An 18,287-nucleotide genomic window follows, 5' to 3' on the forward strand; every position below is an offset into this window, starting at 1 on the left:
AATAACTAAATAAATAGAAGGATATACCATATTAATGAACTAAAAACTTCAGTATCATAGCCATGATAATTTCTTCCAAATTGAGTTATAGACTCAAGATTATTCCAAGGAAACCCCAACAGTTTTTTCTCCCAAAGGTTGAGTATTTGCTTCTATGATATGCAAAGTGTCCAGTCTAATCAAGGATCTCTTGGAGAAGAGAAACAATGCCGAAAGACTTGATCTGCCATATACCCAGGCCCTATAATAAAGGTATGGTGTTTAAGACAAGGGATAACAAATAGATAAATGGAAGAAAATAAAGAATCTAGAAACAGATCCGTGAATGCTTCATTTATGTAAATGGTAGTATTTTAGAGTAGTAGGAAAAGGATCATCTTTTCATTAAATGGGGCTGAGACAGCTGAATATCCATTACAGAAAATATAAAAATTGACCATTGCTGCACACCATTTGCAAAATCAGTTCTGTGTGGCTTAAAGATCTAAATGTGAAAGGCAAAGCAATAAAGCCTCCAAAAGATACTAAAGGCAAATATCTTTATGACCTTGCAGTCCAAGACTTCTTAACAAGCCATAAAAAAAGCACAAATCAAAAAGAAAAAATGGGCAAATTGTAGTATTTTAAAATTACAAACTTTTTTCATCAAAAGCTACTTTAAGAGAATGAAAACAAGCCACCTAGTGGAGAAAATATTTGCAACACAAACAACTAACATTTCTTCAAATTGAAAAACAAAGTTAATTAAGCCCTGGCTGGTGTAGCTCAGTGGATTGAGCACGAACCTGCAAACCAAAGGTTGCAGGTTTGATTCCCAGTCAGGGCACATGCCTGGGTTGCAGGCCTGCTCCCCAGTAGGGGGTGTGTAAGAGGCAACCACACACTGATGCTTTTCTCCCCCTCTTTCTCTCTCCCTTACTCTCTCTCTAAAAATGTATAAATAAAATCTTTTTAGAAAGTTAATTAAGAAGTTAATTAGGAATGGGCATGTAACAAAAAAGACATCTAAAATGGCCACTAAAACACATAAAAGTGTGTGCAATATCATTATTAATTGGTGATATGTGAGCTATGATCACAGTGAGATTATGCTATATATCCATCAGATTGTCCAAATGAAGATATAATAGCAAGAGCTGGTGGGAATGCAGAACAATGAGAGCTTTCTTATACCACTGGGATGACTGTAAACTGGTACAACCACTCAAGAAAACAGTGTGGTATTACCTACTAAAGTGAAGATACGTGTACCTTAGGGCCCTGCAATTCTAATCCTAGGTAGATAGCCAACAGAAATGCATGCAAATATCTACTAAGAGACATATACAATAATGTTGGTAGTAGCAACTTTCAAAATAGTCCCCAATTGCAAACAATTCATATTTATGTATCACAAGTAGAATGGGTAAATCAACTACAGCATATTCATATACTGAAATCATCAAAATAAATAAACTATATTTACATTCTACAACACAGATGAACTCCCAAATATAACAGTGAGTACAAAAAGACAAGATCCAAAAAATTACATCCTACATGATTCTATTTATACAAAGTTCCCAAAAAGTACCTACAAAAGGCAAATTTAACCATAGTGTTTAGGGATGCATGCAAGTGGTACAACTATAAAGAAGATCATGGCCATGTTTGCCACGGAGGTCATGAGGTTGCTTATCTTTGGGGAGGGGGGTGGGGCATCGGTGATCGGGAAGGGACTGCAGGAGGCTTCCAGGGTGCTGACCACATTCTGTTCTTGACTGTAGGGAGCGGTCACTCGGATACTCTCTTTGATAACTTATTGAGCTGAGTCTTCTAATTGGTGCTCTTTTAATGTAAGTATTATATTTTTAAATAAAGTTTAAAAAGTAGATAGAGGTGTATGTGCACATGAATACAAACAGAAGAAGAAACCACAACTCAGAACACTAACACCAAGGGTTTGCAGTGAAGTTTTAAAAAACGGTTCTATCCTCAGCATGATTGCTGCTCTGTCCAGGGCCCCTTATTTTATACATCCTGATATTATCTTTCAGCCGATTGTTTTTTTCATGTCAGGCAGCTTCATAGAGATACTATCTAAAGTTGAGGATGCAAAAATAGGGGTTTAATTACATAATTTAAAGTTTAAAAAGTAATCAACAAAAATTTAAACATAAAATTGTAAGTGGAAGAAGTTAAGAGAGGAGGGAAGAATTAAGATAAATGAGCATCTTTCATAGAGAGGGAGAGTACATATCATCTAAAATGATAAATCAAGAACATAGAAGCAAATTATTCAGAGACATGATGGAGGACAGAAAATAATCAGAAAAAAATTTTAAAAACCTTGCTTCTGGGGGTAGGGACTAAGGTAGGGGCTTAGAAGAAGATGGCTTTCCATCGTAAACTCTCTGCACCATTTGATTTTGGTTTTGTTTTTCCCATGTGCCTATTATTTTAATAAGTCTAAGAAGGCATTTATGAAATTCCAGATTATATCATTCTCATCAGCTTGTTTATGAACTGCTTTTTGAGTTATGGCACTATAACTATCTCAAGAATAATATCTAGGCCCTGGCTGGCATAGCTCAGTGGATTGAGTGCGGGCCTGTGAACCAAAGGATCACGGTTCGATTCCCAGTCAGGGCACATGCCTGGGTTGCAGGCCAGTTCCCAGCAGGGGACACAGGAGAGGAAACCATACATTGATATTTCTCTCCCTCTCTTCCCCTCTAAAGATAAATAAATAAAATGTTAAAAAAGAAGAAGAATATCTACAGTGTGTAGATAATTCCTTCTGTAGAAGGAATGATCTTGAGTCTATAACTCAATTTGGAAGGAATTATCATGGCTATGATACTGAAGTTTTTAGTTCATTAATATGGTATATCCTTCTATTTATTTAGTTATTTCTTCTTTATTTTAATCTTCACCCAAGGGTGTGCTTATTGATTTTTTTTTTTGAGAAAGAGGGTAAGGGAGGGAAAGAGAGAGAAACATCAATTTGAGAGAGAAACATTGATATAGGCCCTGACCAAAGACCAAACCTGCAACCCAGGAATGTGCCCTGACCTGGAATCAAACCTGAGACCTTTCTTCAGTCGGTGGGATGATGCTCCAACCAACTGAGCCACCTGACCAGGCCTATTCTTTTTCTCTGCTGTAGCTAAAGTACTGTTAGGGGTTGTTGCTGTGGCAATGAATAATTATTACAGAGCTGCTGAATTATGATTTTATAATGACTTCTATTTCCTTTTAAACTTTATTTATGTATATGTCTAATTAGAAGCAAGGCAGGTATACAATTACATTGTACACAGAGCAGTGGGGAGTTACAAACATTCCTACTCAACAGATTGAAAAGCAGCTAATATTATCAAATCAAGAGTAGACAAATCAATGACAAAAGTAAAATTTCCAAAAATAGTTATATTAATAATGTTAAAAATCCATATATTCTACATATTATTTTTAAACAATAAAATGAAGTTCATTTGTATTTCTTCTGCTCTACTTATGTACCTTAAAAACACTACCTTCGGTGTGATGATCTGGAAAAAAATCAACTCAGTTTTTTTTTAAAGTGAAATTTGACTATTGAATCATTGGTTATATTTCTCTTTCTTGTAAAATTATAATTTATGAGATCTTTAAATGCCTCATTTTATTATTTATGTTTATAAAATATATATATTAAAAATCTCTTCTTTAAAGTTCTGGAAAGAGTTTTATTTCTATTTCCTCAAAATCTGAGTACTCCCATGTGTACTACTTGCCAAGTATTTTAGAGTAAGAAAAATGTTGAGAGTATCGGTTCTGGAGAAAGGGTCTTATAGGGTTTTTATATCACACAGAAATGTCACATATTGTTTTGCATATAATTGCTCAAAAAGTTTGTTGTATTGAATCATATAGAGTATTATAATATATAGTACAACATCATTACTTGAATGAAGACTTACAGTGCAATAAAAGTGATTAACCATGTATAATATATAATTGAAAGTAACTGTCCTTTCATATGCTAACTAACTTTCCCCATTCACCCAAGGGTGGGCATTTACTGTCCACTCGGTGCCAGGCACTGTGCTGGGCTCTGCACACAGAGACGGACGAGACAAGACACTTCCCTGCAGGGATTCACAGCCTGCTGGTTCCAGCAACCAGAGAATGGAAAGTTACAACACCACGTGACATGGACTCTGACAGGTCCAAATTTTCTTTCTTTTACTGCTAAGGTAATGAGGATGTCTTGACAAGGTAAAGAGGCAAAGGCTTTCTTGGCATAATAATTAGCAAGAGAGGAGTTCATTTCCCTTATAGAAAGAATATGGAAAACTTAGGCCTCTTCCCCTAAACACACAAAAATTACCCTGGCCTAGGAGACCTTCTGTCCTCTTCCAGTATGGAGACGCTCAGGAATGGAGCCCTGACCATGGGGAGAGGCCGGCAGGGTTGAAAGATCAGCAAAGGGGCAGGGGATGCAGTGGAGAGGCAAGGAGGAAGAGAAGTCCTGGCTTTTCACAGGGGTATAGTCTGCGTGGATTGATGTGGTGGGAAAAAGAAAGAAATATGATCAGTGTTCACAACTGGCTGATGGTGAGATTGTTACCCTCTTAGATGGGGGCATGAATGATGGTTATTGCTGTAGTGAAGGTTGCTCAGTGTCCCCAAGAGACTTATGGTTTCAGAAAAGAAGGGATTACTCAGTTCAAGCTGCAGAGCAGATGTGGGGGAAGGTAAGGGAGGTAGGAGAAAATGGTCAAGAGTCTGAAACTTGTTCAGTGAGGCTCTGCCATGTGTCCAAAGATACTGAGCCCATGGCAGTGCTTTCTTTTTACAGGATGATCAGTCAATTACCATAATTGTTCTTACCCTCAACAGACTTGAGGGGCAGGAAGCACAGCTCAGTGCTGAGCAGGAGATGCACCTTTTGAGGACGAGGGAAAAAAGAAAGGGAGGGCTGAGTTCTCTTCCTCTGGGATCGAGTCCACAGGTGACAGAGACTTGTAATATTCATCTTCGCCATCAAGCACTTTGACCTGGCTGCAACAAAAAAAAAGAGTTTCAACAGAAAAGGAAAACAAAGCACATTCACCTCTGGGGCAGCTCAAGTTGTCTGAGTACTTGGAGCAGCGTGGGTTCCAACACTAAGGGGAAGGACAACGCAGAGGGGCTGGGGTCTGCTACGAGAAGCTTTTCAGCTCTGAGTAGTGCGCTGGTAATGGCCTGATTTAGTGGTGCCTGAAAATTGTGATCGTATTGCAACTACATTTACGTGAATTACCTATTCTGTTTCTGTCTGCTTCCCTGTAGATGAGAAAGTTCCCCTCCTGACCTTCTCCAGTTCTTAAACTGGTACCGATTACCTACCTTACTCCTAGTCTCATTTGAGATGCCAACAATTAAATGAGCTCACTCTTTAGAGTCCTAACCAGTGGAGGAAATTTTCCTGTAACTTTCAGGCCCAGGGGTAGGATGATGTGGGGGAAGCGTCCTATTTGCACTGTGTGGAGTGTTCTTGTTTGTGAGAGAGTTTCATATAACCCGCTATTGCCTCTACTTAGGAAGAAAGTACAGTTCTCTGAGAAAATGATGAGAAATAACATTTGCCTTGAGATGGCAATTCCAGCCTTTTCAGACAGAATAGATTCAAGTTTTGTATACTTGCTACTGTGAAAAGTAGTTTCCAATGTCAATAATAGTGGGGCTATCCCCATTGCATATTTTTAGAAGCCTCTCAGGAAAGTTTTGCATTCTCTGTAATATCACAAAGGACCCCTTCTGTTTACAGTTGCTTAGAACTAAGAAGACAGATATTTACCCAAGTTTTCTTGGCTTCCTCTTGCTCCCTTGATATTCTAGAGTTCCCTGTGGAGAGGGCCAAGAACACACAGTCAAAGCAAAGCAGCAAGTCGTTAATTTTTAATTCAAAGTGATTTTGTGTTGAATGCAAGCAGATGCTGATAATATCAGAAGTCACAGCATAATTTTTTTGATCAAAGGGCTCAAGTGAGCCTGATGAAGCATGCATCTTGCTCGTCTTTGATAAACCACATCAATTATTCACCGTGAAGGCAGACATCCTGACATGAAAGCAACAGATAAAGAGCCTAAGCACATGTTCGAGAGGAGAGCATAAGAGAGTGGGGGTGGGGCTGGAACAGGTATTAATAACAGAATTATTAACTGGAAACAAAGCCAGTGAAACAGCTTTATGGCCACTTTGAACTCACATTTAACTGGTTATAGTACATGGTGTCCTCAGGGCTACTCAGCATTTTGGGTTGCTGACATCTCCGGCGAGGTGGTGGCTGCTTCTGTGCAAGACCATTTTCTGAACCTGCAACAAGAGAGCAAAACCTTACTGTAAACCATCCAAAGTTTTGGGAAAATTAAATAAAAAATTGCTCTTCACATATGTGCATTGAGTATAAACTGTGTCCCATCGTAATGGGCATGTTAGATAGAGCCTTGCTATCAGTAAAAGAAATACCACCCTAAAAAAAGAAACACACAGGGGTTGCGGAGTGTAAACAATAGCCACTGTCTGTAACTTTGCCTTCCTCTTTCTTATCTGAATCAGCAGTCAAGAGTGACAGAAAGCAAGTAGGTGTGTCCACACTAGTGGAGGAGAGGCTGGTGGTCAGCCTTTGTAGGGTAGAAAGTGCCCTCTTAGTGAGATAACTCAGCTAGGACAAGGAAGGCAATCTGGGATGGTTTGCTCCACATCCTACAGTGTGCGCTGAAAGACATCTGGAGCACACACTCTTGGGTAGATGAGAAACAAATTTTTTGCTTTGTACATACTGGAGGAAAAATGGCTTGTGCTAGTATTTACTGAAATGCTTTGAACAATGCCATTGATCCATGTAGTCTCTGGAGGTAGTGCAAAGGAGAAGGGGAAAAGGTGATTGCTTGATTTCATGGAGCAAGCAGCCTCTATGTTAGTCCTGATTTCAGAATCCTGGACCAAGAGTGCACTGGAAGTTAAGAAACCACGTGTCCAGTGAAGTCATGATTTATTTCCCTTCCAAGCAGATGACTTTTGTGGAATCGGCTGTCTTTTTTGGCACTCCATGTGAATCAGGGCTCAGCAGTTCTAACTTCTTGTCAACACACACACACAGCTGCAGTAGAATATTGTTCATGAATGCCACAGTCTAGAGAAGAGATATCAGTTTCCTGGACAAAGTGTATATCAGAGACTAATTACTCATAAAAAGGGGTTGAAGATTTGTAGTCACAGTTTGACCTCATGAGAGATTTCTACCCTTTCAGGAAATTCTGGGGGAATTTCTAAGTGAAGAATGACTCAGCAGGGACCATTTGAAATAGTGAATTATTAGTCTCCTAAGTATGAAGTTTTACATTTTTATTTTTCTTGAATTGGAACATATTTATATTGGAATAATACAGGATTTTAGGAAGCATCCATCCTAAATACTCATTTTTTTTTTTTTAGAAAAGAAAACTGCGGCCTATAAATGTTCAGTGACTTATCCCAGACCAAGTGGCAGGGTGGGGACCCCACTGTGGACCGCACCCTAGATGTTTTACCTCTTATTTTAGCAATTTAGAAAAACACCTTTCTTAACAAGAAATATTCTTTTTGAAATTCAAAGATCTAAGTAAAAGTAAGCTCCCTGAAAAATTATTAATTAGCATAGCATAAGGATGTTGCTTGTAGAGCATTCCAGTAACCTTAATGGCCACCCCACCCACAGCTTCAGGAACTCTGTGCAGAGGACAGGACTCCAGCCTCTTGTGCTGGTATCGTCTTCAGAGTATAAGAAATCCAGAATTGAAATGGTTTTTGCCTTTTTTTCCTGATAGCTCCAACACACCTACCTTCTGCTTGCTTTGCAAAATCCATATTATTTAATATCATAGAACACGAGGTTGTGAGGCCTTTTGGTATTATCTCCTCTGATTTATAGATTAATAAACAGAAGCATCCAGAGTTGAGGCTGCTGGTGTGAACACGGAGATCTGACATAGATCTCCTTTAGACTTTCTGATGTTATAGGAATTCCAAACTTGGCAACTCAAAAGACTGATCTTAAATACTTTTGGGGTTCAGCTGGAGTTCAGCCCACTTTAGCTGGACTTTATATTTATATAGTGTTTACACTTGATCAGAGGCTTTTATTTATATTCTCAACTGGGAATGCTTAATATAAGATGTGGTTTTCAACTTTTGCTCTTGAACAACTTGATGTTCCATGGGTGAGTGTTTTTCCTGATTCTTAGAAGACAATAAATTATTGGATAGAATTATCTCAATCTTAAAATTTCTCCCATAAATTAAAAAAATATTTGGTATCTGATCATACAGTATCTATACTGTACTAGAACCTAGTGTAAACTGGTGTCTGATTTAGCACCAAATTTTAATTTTCATTATTTTGACTTTAATATCTCCATATTTCATGATGCTTTGTGAAGAGTGCTACAACTTCCAGTGCTTTGCCACTGGAACAAATCTGAGCGTCATAGATATATGACCGATCATAAGCAACCAAATAAATAATTGGGGAATGAATCATGATTCAGTGAGTGCTGTTGGAACAGTCTGATAGCAATATGCAGAAAATATAACTTCAATACAAACTTTACAACATTTATCCCGAACGTAAGGCACTTTGTCAGATATTGTGGGGAAGATAAAGGGAAATAAGAAAGGGTCCCTGACTTCAGTCCAGAAGAGGACACAGTGTTTGGAGACATTAAGGGACTTGCTTAAGGCCATAAGCTGGTGTTACTGGACTCCAATTAGTTTTGTAAAAAATTTCTAAATCTTTTACTTATCTCAATATACCTCTTGATTCTCATAGGCCACAATAAATTCCAGATGAGTTATATAGTCAAACATTTTAAACATTCCCATAAAAATCTTAGAAGGAAATGAAATAGACCATTTTTTTAACTGTGGGAGAAGATATGAGTGGCAGGGATGGGTTCAATTATATTCCAGTAAATTATTCTATATGATGGACAGTAACAAAACTAAGATGAGAGGAAGTACAATGGAAAGATAAAAACAAATGATGACATAGACACACACAAAAGTCTATTATCCACAGATGGATGGAAAGCCTGAATCGAGAGAAAGACAGAGAAATATTTTTATATATTAAAATGCAATATTAAAAAATGTTCAGCCACTTTAACAAAGAGCTTAAATTAAAACACTTACTACTGCCTTCCTGTTAATTAGGATAAATCAAAAGGTCAAAAGACAGTGTGAGAGAGGCCCCACGCACACTGGTGAGTCCTTAGGCTCCGCCTCTCCTGAAGCGCAACTTGACAATCTAAATCAAAAGCTGAACACATCCCCAAAAGGAGTTACGCCAAAAGATAAAAAGAGATGATCTGCATGAAGATGGATATTATAACCCTTTTTGTAGTAGAAAAAAAGCTAGAAACATGATATGTGTTTAATAATTGGGGAAGAGTTAACTTTGAGATATAAAAATGATGTCATACCATGAGGCATCAATAAGGATAATAATGGGTATGGTGCTGATAGAGGAAATTTCAAAATCCAGAAAAAGAAGCAAAACACAAATAGCATATAGCACATAGATTAAATCCAAACATGTATGCACTTTGAGAAATTTATCATGATTTTTATGACAAAAGTTTTAAAATAAAAAAAGTTAATGAGGCGTGTAGGACAAAAATTATTTTTTCTTTCAGAAGATGAAGAAACTATAGCTAAGAAAGGCTAATCTGTAAGAGTCAGAATGGGAGCCTCAACCATGTGTTGGCTTTTGAGCCAGTTTGCTTATGAGTTACAAAACCGTATGGTCATCTGACAATTACCTAGTTCACTGAGTAGTTTTTGTAGATAAACTGTGCAATCCAAGTCTGAAGGTACACACTAGAATATGAGTTATTCACTTTGAAGACAATGAAGTTCATATTCTGAAACTGGCTGATTTCCACCCCACATAAATGTTTATAAGCCAAACTCTCCAGTTTGTAATACATGGGAGATACCTCCCTATAGTGCTTCTTTAAAGAATATAGTGTCCTGAGTGTCGGTTTGCATTTAACATGGGTCTGTTTCCTTTACAAGAATCCCTGCACCTTTTGATTTCATACTTGAGACCTTGAACATGTTTCTCTTCTGTGTTGTCACAGAACCTTATAATAAACTGGAAACGAGTCTGCCAGAAAATAGGAGAAATCTGGATGGAGTTTCAGGAGCCCAGGAAATGCATACTCCTTCCTCTCTAATCCCAAGTCACTACACTTTGTGGCTGCACAATTGACCAAGCCCCTGATGAAAGACAAATAGCTGAATTCAACTGATGGCTTCATTATATGACTTCAAACAAGTGGTTTGGAAGTTTAATATTTCAGTACTCCATTGAACATGCAGGTATATCCAGCTAGAGTTGCCAGATCAAATACAGGGCACTCAGTTAAATCTGAATTTCAGATAACCAATACTTTTCAAATATATCCTGTGCGATATTTGGGACATACTTACATTAAAAAGTGTTTGGTTGTTTACCCGAGATTTGAATCCAGCTGGTGTCTTTTTCCCCCCTTAAATCTGGCAACCCTAATCCCAGTACAATTTAAGTCACAACTGAGGCTTTTTGTTCTCTCCTAAGGTCTCAGAGATGAAGAGGGAAATGGCTTCCTCTACTCTACTCGACCTGTTGAGTTACGGTTATTTTGGCTATAAGTGCTCTTCTGAACATTGTCTCCTAACACTCAGCGTTTCACTTTTCATCACCCACTGTACATGTGCCTGTTCTGGTAAATTTCCCAGCAGGTTTGCAGTGAGGGAAGAGCAACCACAAGGGAGAACAGGGTGGGGCATGCAGTTCAGTTGTGCTGGCCTGGTGGGGCAGCACGAATACTAGGCCCCTGAGAACTGGACAGGCAGTGAGCAGGGCTCCTGGGAGAGAGCACACAGAGCGGTAGCTCAGAAATCTGATTGCCATGTGTGGGTGAGGCATTCCCAGGGTCACTTGCCAAGTAAAACATCCCCTTGAAGCAAACAGAGTGGTCAGTGTTCTAGATTTACAGATGGCAAATGGGGGGGGGGGGTGTTATTGAAATAGATTTAGAAGTATGCCATTAATTTACAGAGCTCTGTCAACTCTGTGCGTAAAGGGACTATGAACACGTTTCTCTTCTGAGCTGTCACAGAACCTTATCACAAGCTGGAGATGTCTGTCAGAAAATAGAAGAAATCTGGAGGGAGTTTTGAGAGTGTGGATCATGTCTCTGACCAAAGTTCTCAGGGCACTTGGAAGTGACAGTAGCCCAGCTGTTGGCTGAATAATCTTTCTCCTCAATGGTGGTTGACTGCATGCTACTCTAGTGGACACTTACATGAAGTAGTGTCCAATGGGATGACCTGTGTTTTCCAGCTATGAGATGATCTATATTTTCCAGTTATGTGCTTCTAATCCTTCCCACTTCATTTTATGTAGCGCATCTTGTTTTGCAAAGTATCTTATTCTTTACTTCATCTCATTTTGGGCAAGACAAATACCTCCAAAGAGATATTATGAGGCATAGGAAGATTAAGAGATCACACAGCAAGTTAGAGACAAAATCCAACTGAGAATTCAGGTTTCCCAGTGTCCAACTGACCAAAGGCACCTTGCTTTTATATCTGAGTGGTCTGAGGTCCAGGGAGTGTGGGTCCCTCTGCCATCTTCTAACCCTTCAGAGGCAGGGCTAGAACTCAGGTCTTTTGATTCTAAATCCAAAAGTCTAGGCCATGGCCTCGATTATGATGCTCGTTCTTTTACTGAGATGTTCTTACAAGTTTTCTTACATATACTGCCATGACTAACTTTAGGAGGGACTAAGAAATTCACTAGGTTTTTGTAAAACACACACACACAACTAGAAAGAGAGATTTCTCCTTTGGGGTGCATGTAATTCAATTCTTCCTTTCTAAGATGAAAGGGAAGCTCAGATTTGCCCAGTTGCCAAGTTATGTCATGAACTATCTTCTTCAAAATTGTAAAACTGCTACGAAGAAAACATCCCTGAGTTAAATTAGTGCCTGTGGAAGATGGTAAGTTATAAATTGTCTATGAGGAATTTTCTTGTTATTGTTAAAGAAGTGGTAATAATTTCCCTCGGGACTGTTTCATGGTTCAGGGTTTGGCACACACTGAACAAATAATGAACAAATAAATGGTAACTATTCACCATTCTTCTTAAGATTTGTTCCCTGTATGTGGCCTACTCTTTGCTTCTGTCACGTGGGACACATTTGCCAAGGCTTCCAACAGGAAGAGGCCTTTTCTGTACTGGGGCAGTGCTAGAGAACCTGTGGTCTAACAAGGAGGGAGGGGAAGTCAGCTTCTTAAAAACTAAGTTCATTGTATTTTCGTCTTAATATCCTTTCAATATTTTTCTGGGAATGTGAATTCATTTGTTCCAACTCCACCCCAGAACACTGGTGTCGGTATTCATCTACAGTAATTTGTTACTGCTTTCCCTCCACTTAACAATAAAGTCATAAATACTTTTCCATGCTGTTACCCTACCTTAAAAATAGTATCTTTCTTTTAGAGTTACATTTTAAAATTCTTTTTATTTTATACAAATTTTTATTACAGTATAGTTGGAATTTTTAAAGTTATAAATAAACATGACGTACAAATAAGTTAACCCCCTTACGCCATCCTCACACTAGTAGCAGATGCCGGAACAAGTTTCTTATCTGTAATCCAGATTAGACTAAATGGCATCATTTCTAATTGCTGTATGATATTTCACTTAATAGATGATTTATGATTAATTTATATAATCTCCTATTTTGGGCAATGTTTTTCTATAATGAGTAATATTTTGAGGAACATATGCATAGTTTGATCTTTGATAATCTGCATTCTTTTCTTTTTTAAAAGATTTTATGTAGTTTTAGCAAGAGAAGAAGAGAGGGGGGAAGAGAGGGAGAGAAACATAGATGAGAGAGAGAAACACCGATCTGTTGCTTCCCACACACCCCTAACCAGAGACCTGGCCCACGAGCCAGGCACATGCCCTGCCCAGTTGAAAAGGGCACCCTTCACTTCAAACCAATGGAGCCAAACGGGTCACAGCAATAATCCACATTCTTTTCTTAGGATAAATTTCTATAAGTGGAGTCATTGCCCAAAAAGTATGCATATTTTTAAAAGTTATAATTTGTATTTCCATTTGCCATCCGAAAAGTGTGTAGCACACCATACTTCTACTGCCTATACCTGAGATGACCTTAAAGTTGTTGTCTCATCTTAAAAAAAGGTCTAATGGTTCAGTAGGTGAAAAAATGGCACATTGTTTGTGTTTTGATTTGCATTTCATTGATTACTTGGCAGAGTGAGTGAATGTACACCCTTTGTACTCCCCATATTTATTAGCCTTTGGTGATTCAGGACTCCACCTTGGTTGGAAGCAGCAACAAAGGTCATAGGTCCAAGGCTGGACCTAATGTGGATGAAACAAGTTTTTGCCTATCTGGTGTGACAGGATGGTAGGTGAGAAGTCTCACTGGCTAATAGGTGTGGAGATGGCTGTTTAAAAAATTAGCATGTTATAAAGATATATTTCTCAAACTTCTGTCATTTATCTACTGCTTAAACATTTTTGCTATATGCAAGACACCTATACTATTGTTTAATATTTTAAAAATTCAATGGATTTCTTTTTTACTTAAATATGTTTCTTTAAAAACAAAACTTCATTCACCATCATAAATGGAAAAGCAGTGGCAACATTTGCCATAAACAGAAGTAAACCATTAAGTAAATGCAATGAAGACAATATTATCACACCTGAGCTAGATTCCGTTTCCCACAAAGTGGTCTGGGCTTTTAAAAAAAGTTTTGTTAAGAAGAGGGGTGAGTCAATGTGAGAAGACTTGGGAACACCCTCACAACTCTCACCTTAATCTGAAGAATTTAAACTGAGAATTGAAAAAGGGGTGATTTTCTTTTACATGATTCAGTGTCATTTAAGGTCATGCCCACACACCATTTAAAATCAGCTTGCAAACCGCCAACCCATGTTCACACTTCGAGAAATAAAAAAAGCAGCAGAGTCAGAAACACGTGAGTAGGAATCCACCTCTAGCCCTTATTAGAGGTCTGAACTTGGTGATGACGATCACACACGTAGGGCTGTAGTGAGGCTGATGGGTAACGTATGAAGAGAGAAGAAGACACGGTACCTAAGGCAGAGCAGGTGCTCCTAAGTATTGTTGTAATTCCAGTTATAAGGGAGTGGTTCTTCACCCTGCTTGCTGATTAGAATCACCTGAAATGCTTTTTAAAAATTCAGATGTCTTGGCCTCGCAGCTGGAAATCCTAATTCAATTGGTCAGGGGTAGAGCTACGGCATTGTTATCGTTGAAAAAATGGCCACTCCTTCTTCCAGATGATCTTAATCTACAGCCAGGTTGGAAAAACCAGGGATTTTACCGTTTCCTAAGATTTTGGCCTGATTTTGCAAATTAGCTAGCTAGTTGCCATCTTCAAAATTTGGCACAGGATCAGAGAAGTTTTGATTGGGCAGAAGGAATTCTGGGAAGGGCAAGCAACCCCAGTAGGGATCCTGGTATTGTCAGGTATTTGCTTTGTTCTGGAACCTGTATCAAATGGCTTAAACCCAAAGCAGACACTAATTTCCCTGGACACTGGAAAATTTTTTCTTATTCCAAAAGAACAATTTTTCTGACCATGGAAACATTATCTCTGGTTTCCAGAGATATGATGCTATTAAGTGCTGTTGTGGAGGTTTTGCTGTATAAATAAAAGTCAAAGATGAAAAGCAATTCTGACCAACCGAGACTCTTTAAAGCGTTACACAAATGTAGGGCAAAAATGCTGGGATCTCAGGAGGGTTGCAACCAGTTGAAATGTTCAAAAGGCAGAAGCTTAGAATCAGCTATACAGAATCAGCAATGGGTTGCAATGGATTTTCTTTCTTTTTGCTTTATTGTGCATAGTACCAAAAAATTGGCATTATGTTCCCTCTCTCTGCTTTTAGAATTTTTTTAAATTTTATTTTTCAATTACAATTTACAACCTATACAATTCTGTATGTTTCAAGCGTACAGCATAGTGGTTAGACAGGAATACACTTTACAAAGTGTTTTCCCTGATATATCTAGTACCTACCTGGCACCATACAGAGTTATCACAGTATTATTGACTGTATTCCCTATGATCTACTTTACATCCCTATTACTATTTTGTAACTACCAATTTATATGTCTTAATCCCTTTGCCTTTTTACCCAGTCCCCCCCAAACTCCTACCCTCTTGCAAACACCAGTTTGTTCTCTGTATCTATGTCTGTTTCTGTTTTGTTTATTTTGTTTCTTAGATTCCACACATGAGTGAAATCATACGGTATTTGTTTTTCTCTGACTGACTTGTTTCACTTAGCATAATGCATTTTAGGTCCATCTATGCTGTCTCAAGTGGTAGAATTTCATTCTTTTTTATGGCAAAAGAATATTCCTTTTGTATATATTCTACAACATTTTTATCCACTCGTTTATTGATGGGGTCTTGGGTTGCTTCCCTACCTTGGCTACTGAAAAAAAACAACACTGCAACCAATACAGGGGTGCATATATTCTTTTGAAGTAGTGTTTTGGGTTTCTTTGGATGTATATCCCAGAAGTGGAATTGCTAGGTCATAAAGGCAGTTCCATTTTTCTTTCTGAGGAAACTACATATTGTTTGCATAGTGGCTGCACTAATCCACATTCCCACAAATAGTATCTGAGGGTTCCCTTTCTCCACATCGTGGCCAACACTTATTGTTTGTCGTTCATTGATGATAGCCACTCTGACAGGTGTGAGGTGATATCTCATTGTGGTTTTAATTTGCACTTTTCTGTTTTTGGTTTTTAAGTGATCTTCAATTGAAATATTTTCCTTTGTAGTTCTTCACTAGCTGGGCACTCCACTGCACCACTGCTGATGTCATCTCTGATGTCATCTCTGATGTCATGAGGGTGGCAGGCGTCAACATTGCAGCCCACAGACTGAGCTGTCCCCAGGATCTCTTTAATGGTTCCAGGGAGTTCTCCAGCCAGAGATCGATGCCTCATCTGTCAGGCAATATTGAGGATGTTACCAAAAGTGATATTTTTGCTGTGTTTAATTATTATTTTTTTGCTTCTTTCTGTCTCATGGTGGTTCTTTGAGGACTTTGATGATCAGGGCAGAGGCAGAAGGCACTACATCAACCTGGGCCTGTCTGTTCTCAATGGTCAGTTTCACTGTGATCCTCAGACCCTTCCAGTCACCAGTTGCTTTGGTGATGTTGTCACCAACCTTTTTTGGAGACAGGCCCAGGGGGCTGATCTTGGGGGCTTGGATGGACATGGCACTGACTTCCCTGATAGTGCATTTACCCTCAGGTAAATGACTTTGATCTTGTTGAGGTCAAATTTGGGGGGCACGGTGGAGGCAGTGGTGCCTGATGAACCCAGATTCAGGTCACCAAAGAAAGTTGCACCTTCACCTTCTCCGAGCAGAAAGCCGAAAGTAATTTGCACTTTTCTGATGATTAGTGGGGTTGATAATCTTTTCACATGTTTATATCGGCTATCTGCCTGTCATTTTTAGAGAAGTGTGTATTCAGATCCTTTGCCCATTTTTTAAATTGGATTGTTTGTTTTATTGGTGTTGAGTTGTATGTGTTCTTTATAGATTTTGGATACTAACCCCTTATCAGATGTATCATTGGCAAACATCTTCTTCCATTCAGTAAGTTGTCTTTTTTGTTTTGTTGATGGTTTCCTTGGTTGTGCAAAAACTTTTTAGTTTGATGTAGTCCAATTAGTTTAGTTTTTTTTTTTTTGCTTCCCTGTCCCAAAGCAATATACCAGAAAAAATACTGCTAAGAGAAATGTCAGAGATTTTACAACTTATGTTTTCTTCTAGGAGCTTCATCGCTATGAGTCTTACATTTAAATCTTAGATCTGTTTTGAGTTTATTTGTATTTGGTGTTAGAAGGTGGTTTAGTTTTACTTTTTTGTAATTGTTTCTCCAATTTTCCTAATACCATATATTAGCTAGATTATCTACACCTTGTTGTATGTTCTTGCCTCCTTTGTCATATAGTGATTGACCACACAGGTGTGGGTTTATTTCTGGGCTCTCTATTCTGTTCCATTGATCTACTTGTCTGTTTTTATGCCAGTATCAGGTTGTTTTGATTACTATAATCTTGTAGCACAGTTTGATATCAGGTAGGGTGATACCTCCAACTTTATTCTTCCTTCTCAATATTGCTATGGTTATTTGGGGTATTTGTGGTTCCTTTTAAATTTTTGGATTATGTGTTCTAGTTCTGTGAAACATGCCATTGGTATTTTGATAGAAATTGCATTAAATTTATACTTGTAGATTGCTTTGGGTAGTATGAACATTTTAATTATATTAATTCTTTCTGTCCATAAGCATGGAATATGCTTCCATTTATTTGTATCTTCATTAATTATTTTCTTCAGTGTCTTGTAATTTTCCAAGTACAGGTCTTTTACATCTTTGATTAAATTTGTTCTTAGGTATTTTTGATACAATTGTGAGATTGTTTTCTTATTTCCTTCTCTGATAGTTCATTCTTGGTTTATAAAAATGCAACCACTTTCTGAATAGTTATTTTGTATCCTCTTACTTTACTGCATTCACTGACCAGTTCTAGTAGTTTTTTGGTGGAATCTTTAGGGTTCTCTATATAAAGTATCATGTTATCTACAAATAACGACAGTTTTAGTTCTTCCTTTCCAGTTTGGATGCCTTTTATTTCTTCTTCTTGTTTGACTGCTGTTTCTAGGACTTTCAATACTACATTGAATAAGAGTGATGAAAGTGAACATCCCTCCCTTGTTCTTGATCTTAATGAAAAATCTTTTAGTTTTCCCTATAGAATATGATGTTAGCTATGAGTTTGTCATAAATAGACTTTATTATGTGGAGATATGTTCCCTCTGTTCCCATTTTGTGGAGAGTTTTTAATCATAAATATGTGTTGCATTTTGTCAATACTTTTTCTGCCTTTATTGATGTGAACATATAACTTTTACCCTTCATTTTGTTTATGTGATGTATCATATTACTTGATTGGTGAATAATATACTAACCTTGCATCCTCATAATAAATCCCACTTGATCATGGTATATGATCTTCTTAATGTATTGCTAAAGGATTTTTTCATCTATGTTTGCCAGGATTATTGGTCTATAATTTTCTTTCTTTGTAGTGTCTTTAACTAATTTTGGAACTAGGATAATGCTGGCCTTGTAAAATGAGG

The 18,287-nt window shown here is 38.0% G+C and overlaps 1 pseudogene; it reads right to left on the reverse strand.

Moving 5' to 3' along the window:
* Window positions 1-17,722, reverse strand: part of LOC118985159 (uncharacterized) — a 62,257-nt pseudogene extending 44,535 nt beyond the window's left edge.
* Between the last annotated feature and the right edge of the window lie 565 nt (window positions 17,723-18,287).

The sequence above is a fragment of the Sturnira hondurensis genome, unplaced genomic scaffold (assembly GCF_014824575.4).
Source record: "Sturnira hondurensis isolate 20B ecotype Veracruz unplaced genomic scaffold, ASM1482457v3 Scaffold0004136, whole genome shotgun sequence".
Lineage (NCBI taxonomy): Eukaryota > Metazoa > Chordata > Mammalia > Chiroptera > Phyllostomidae > Sturnira > Sturnira hondurensis.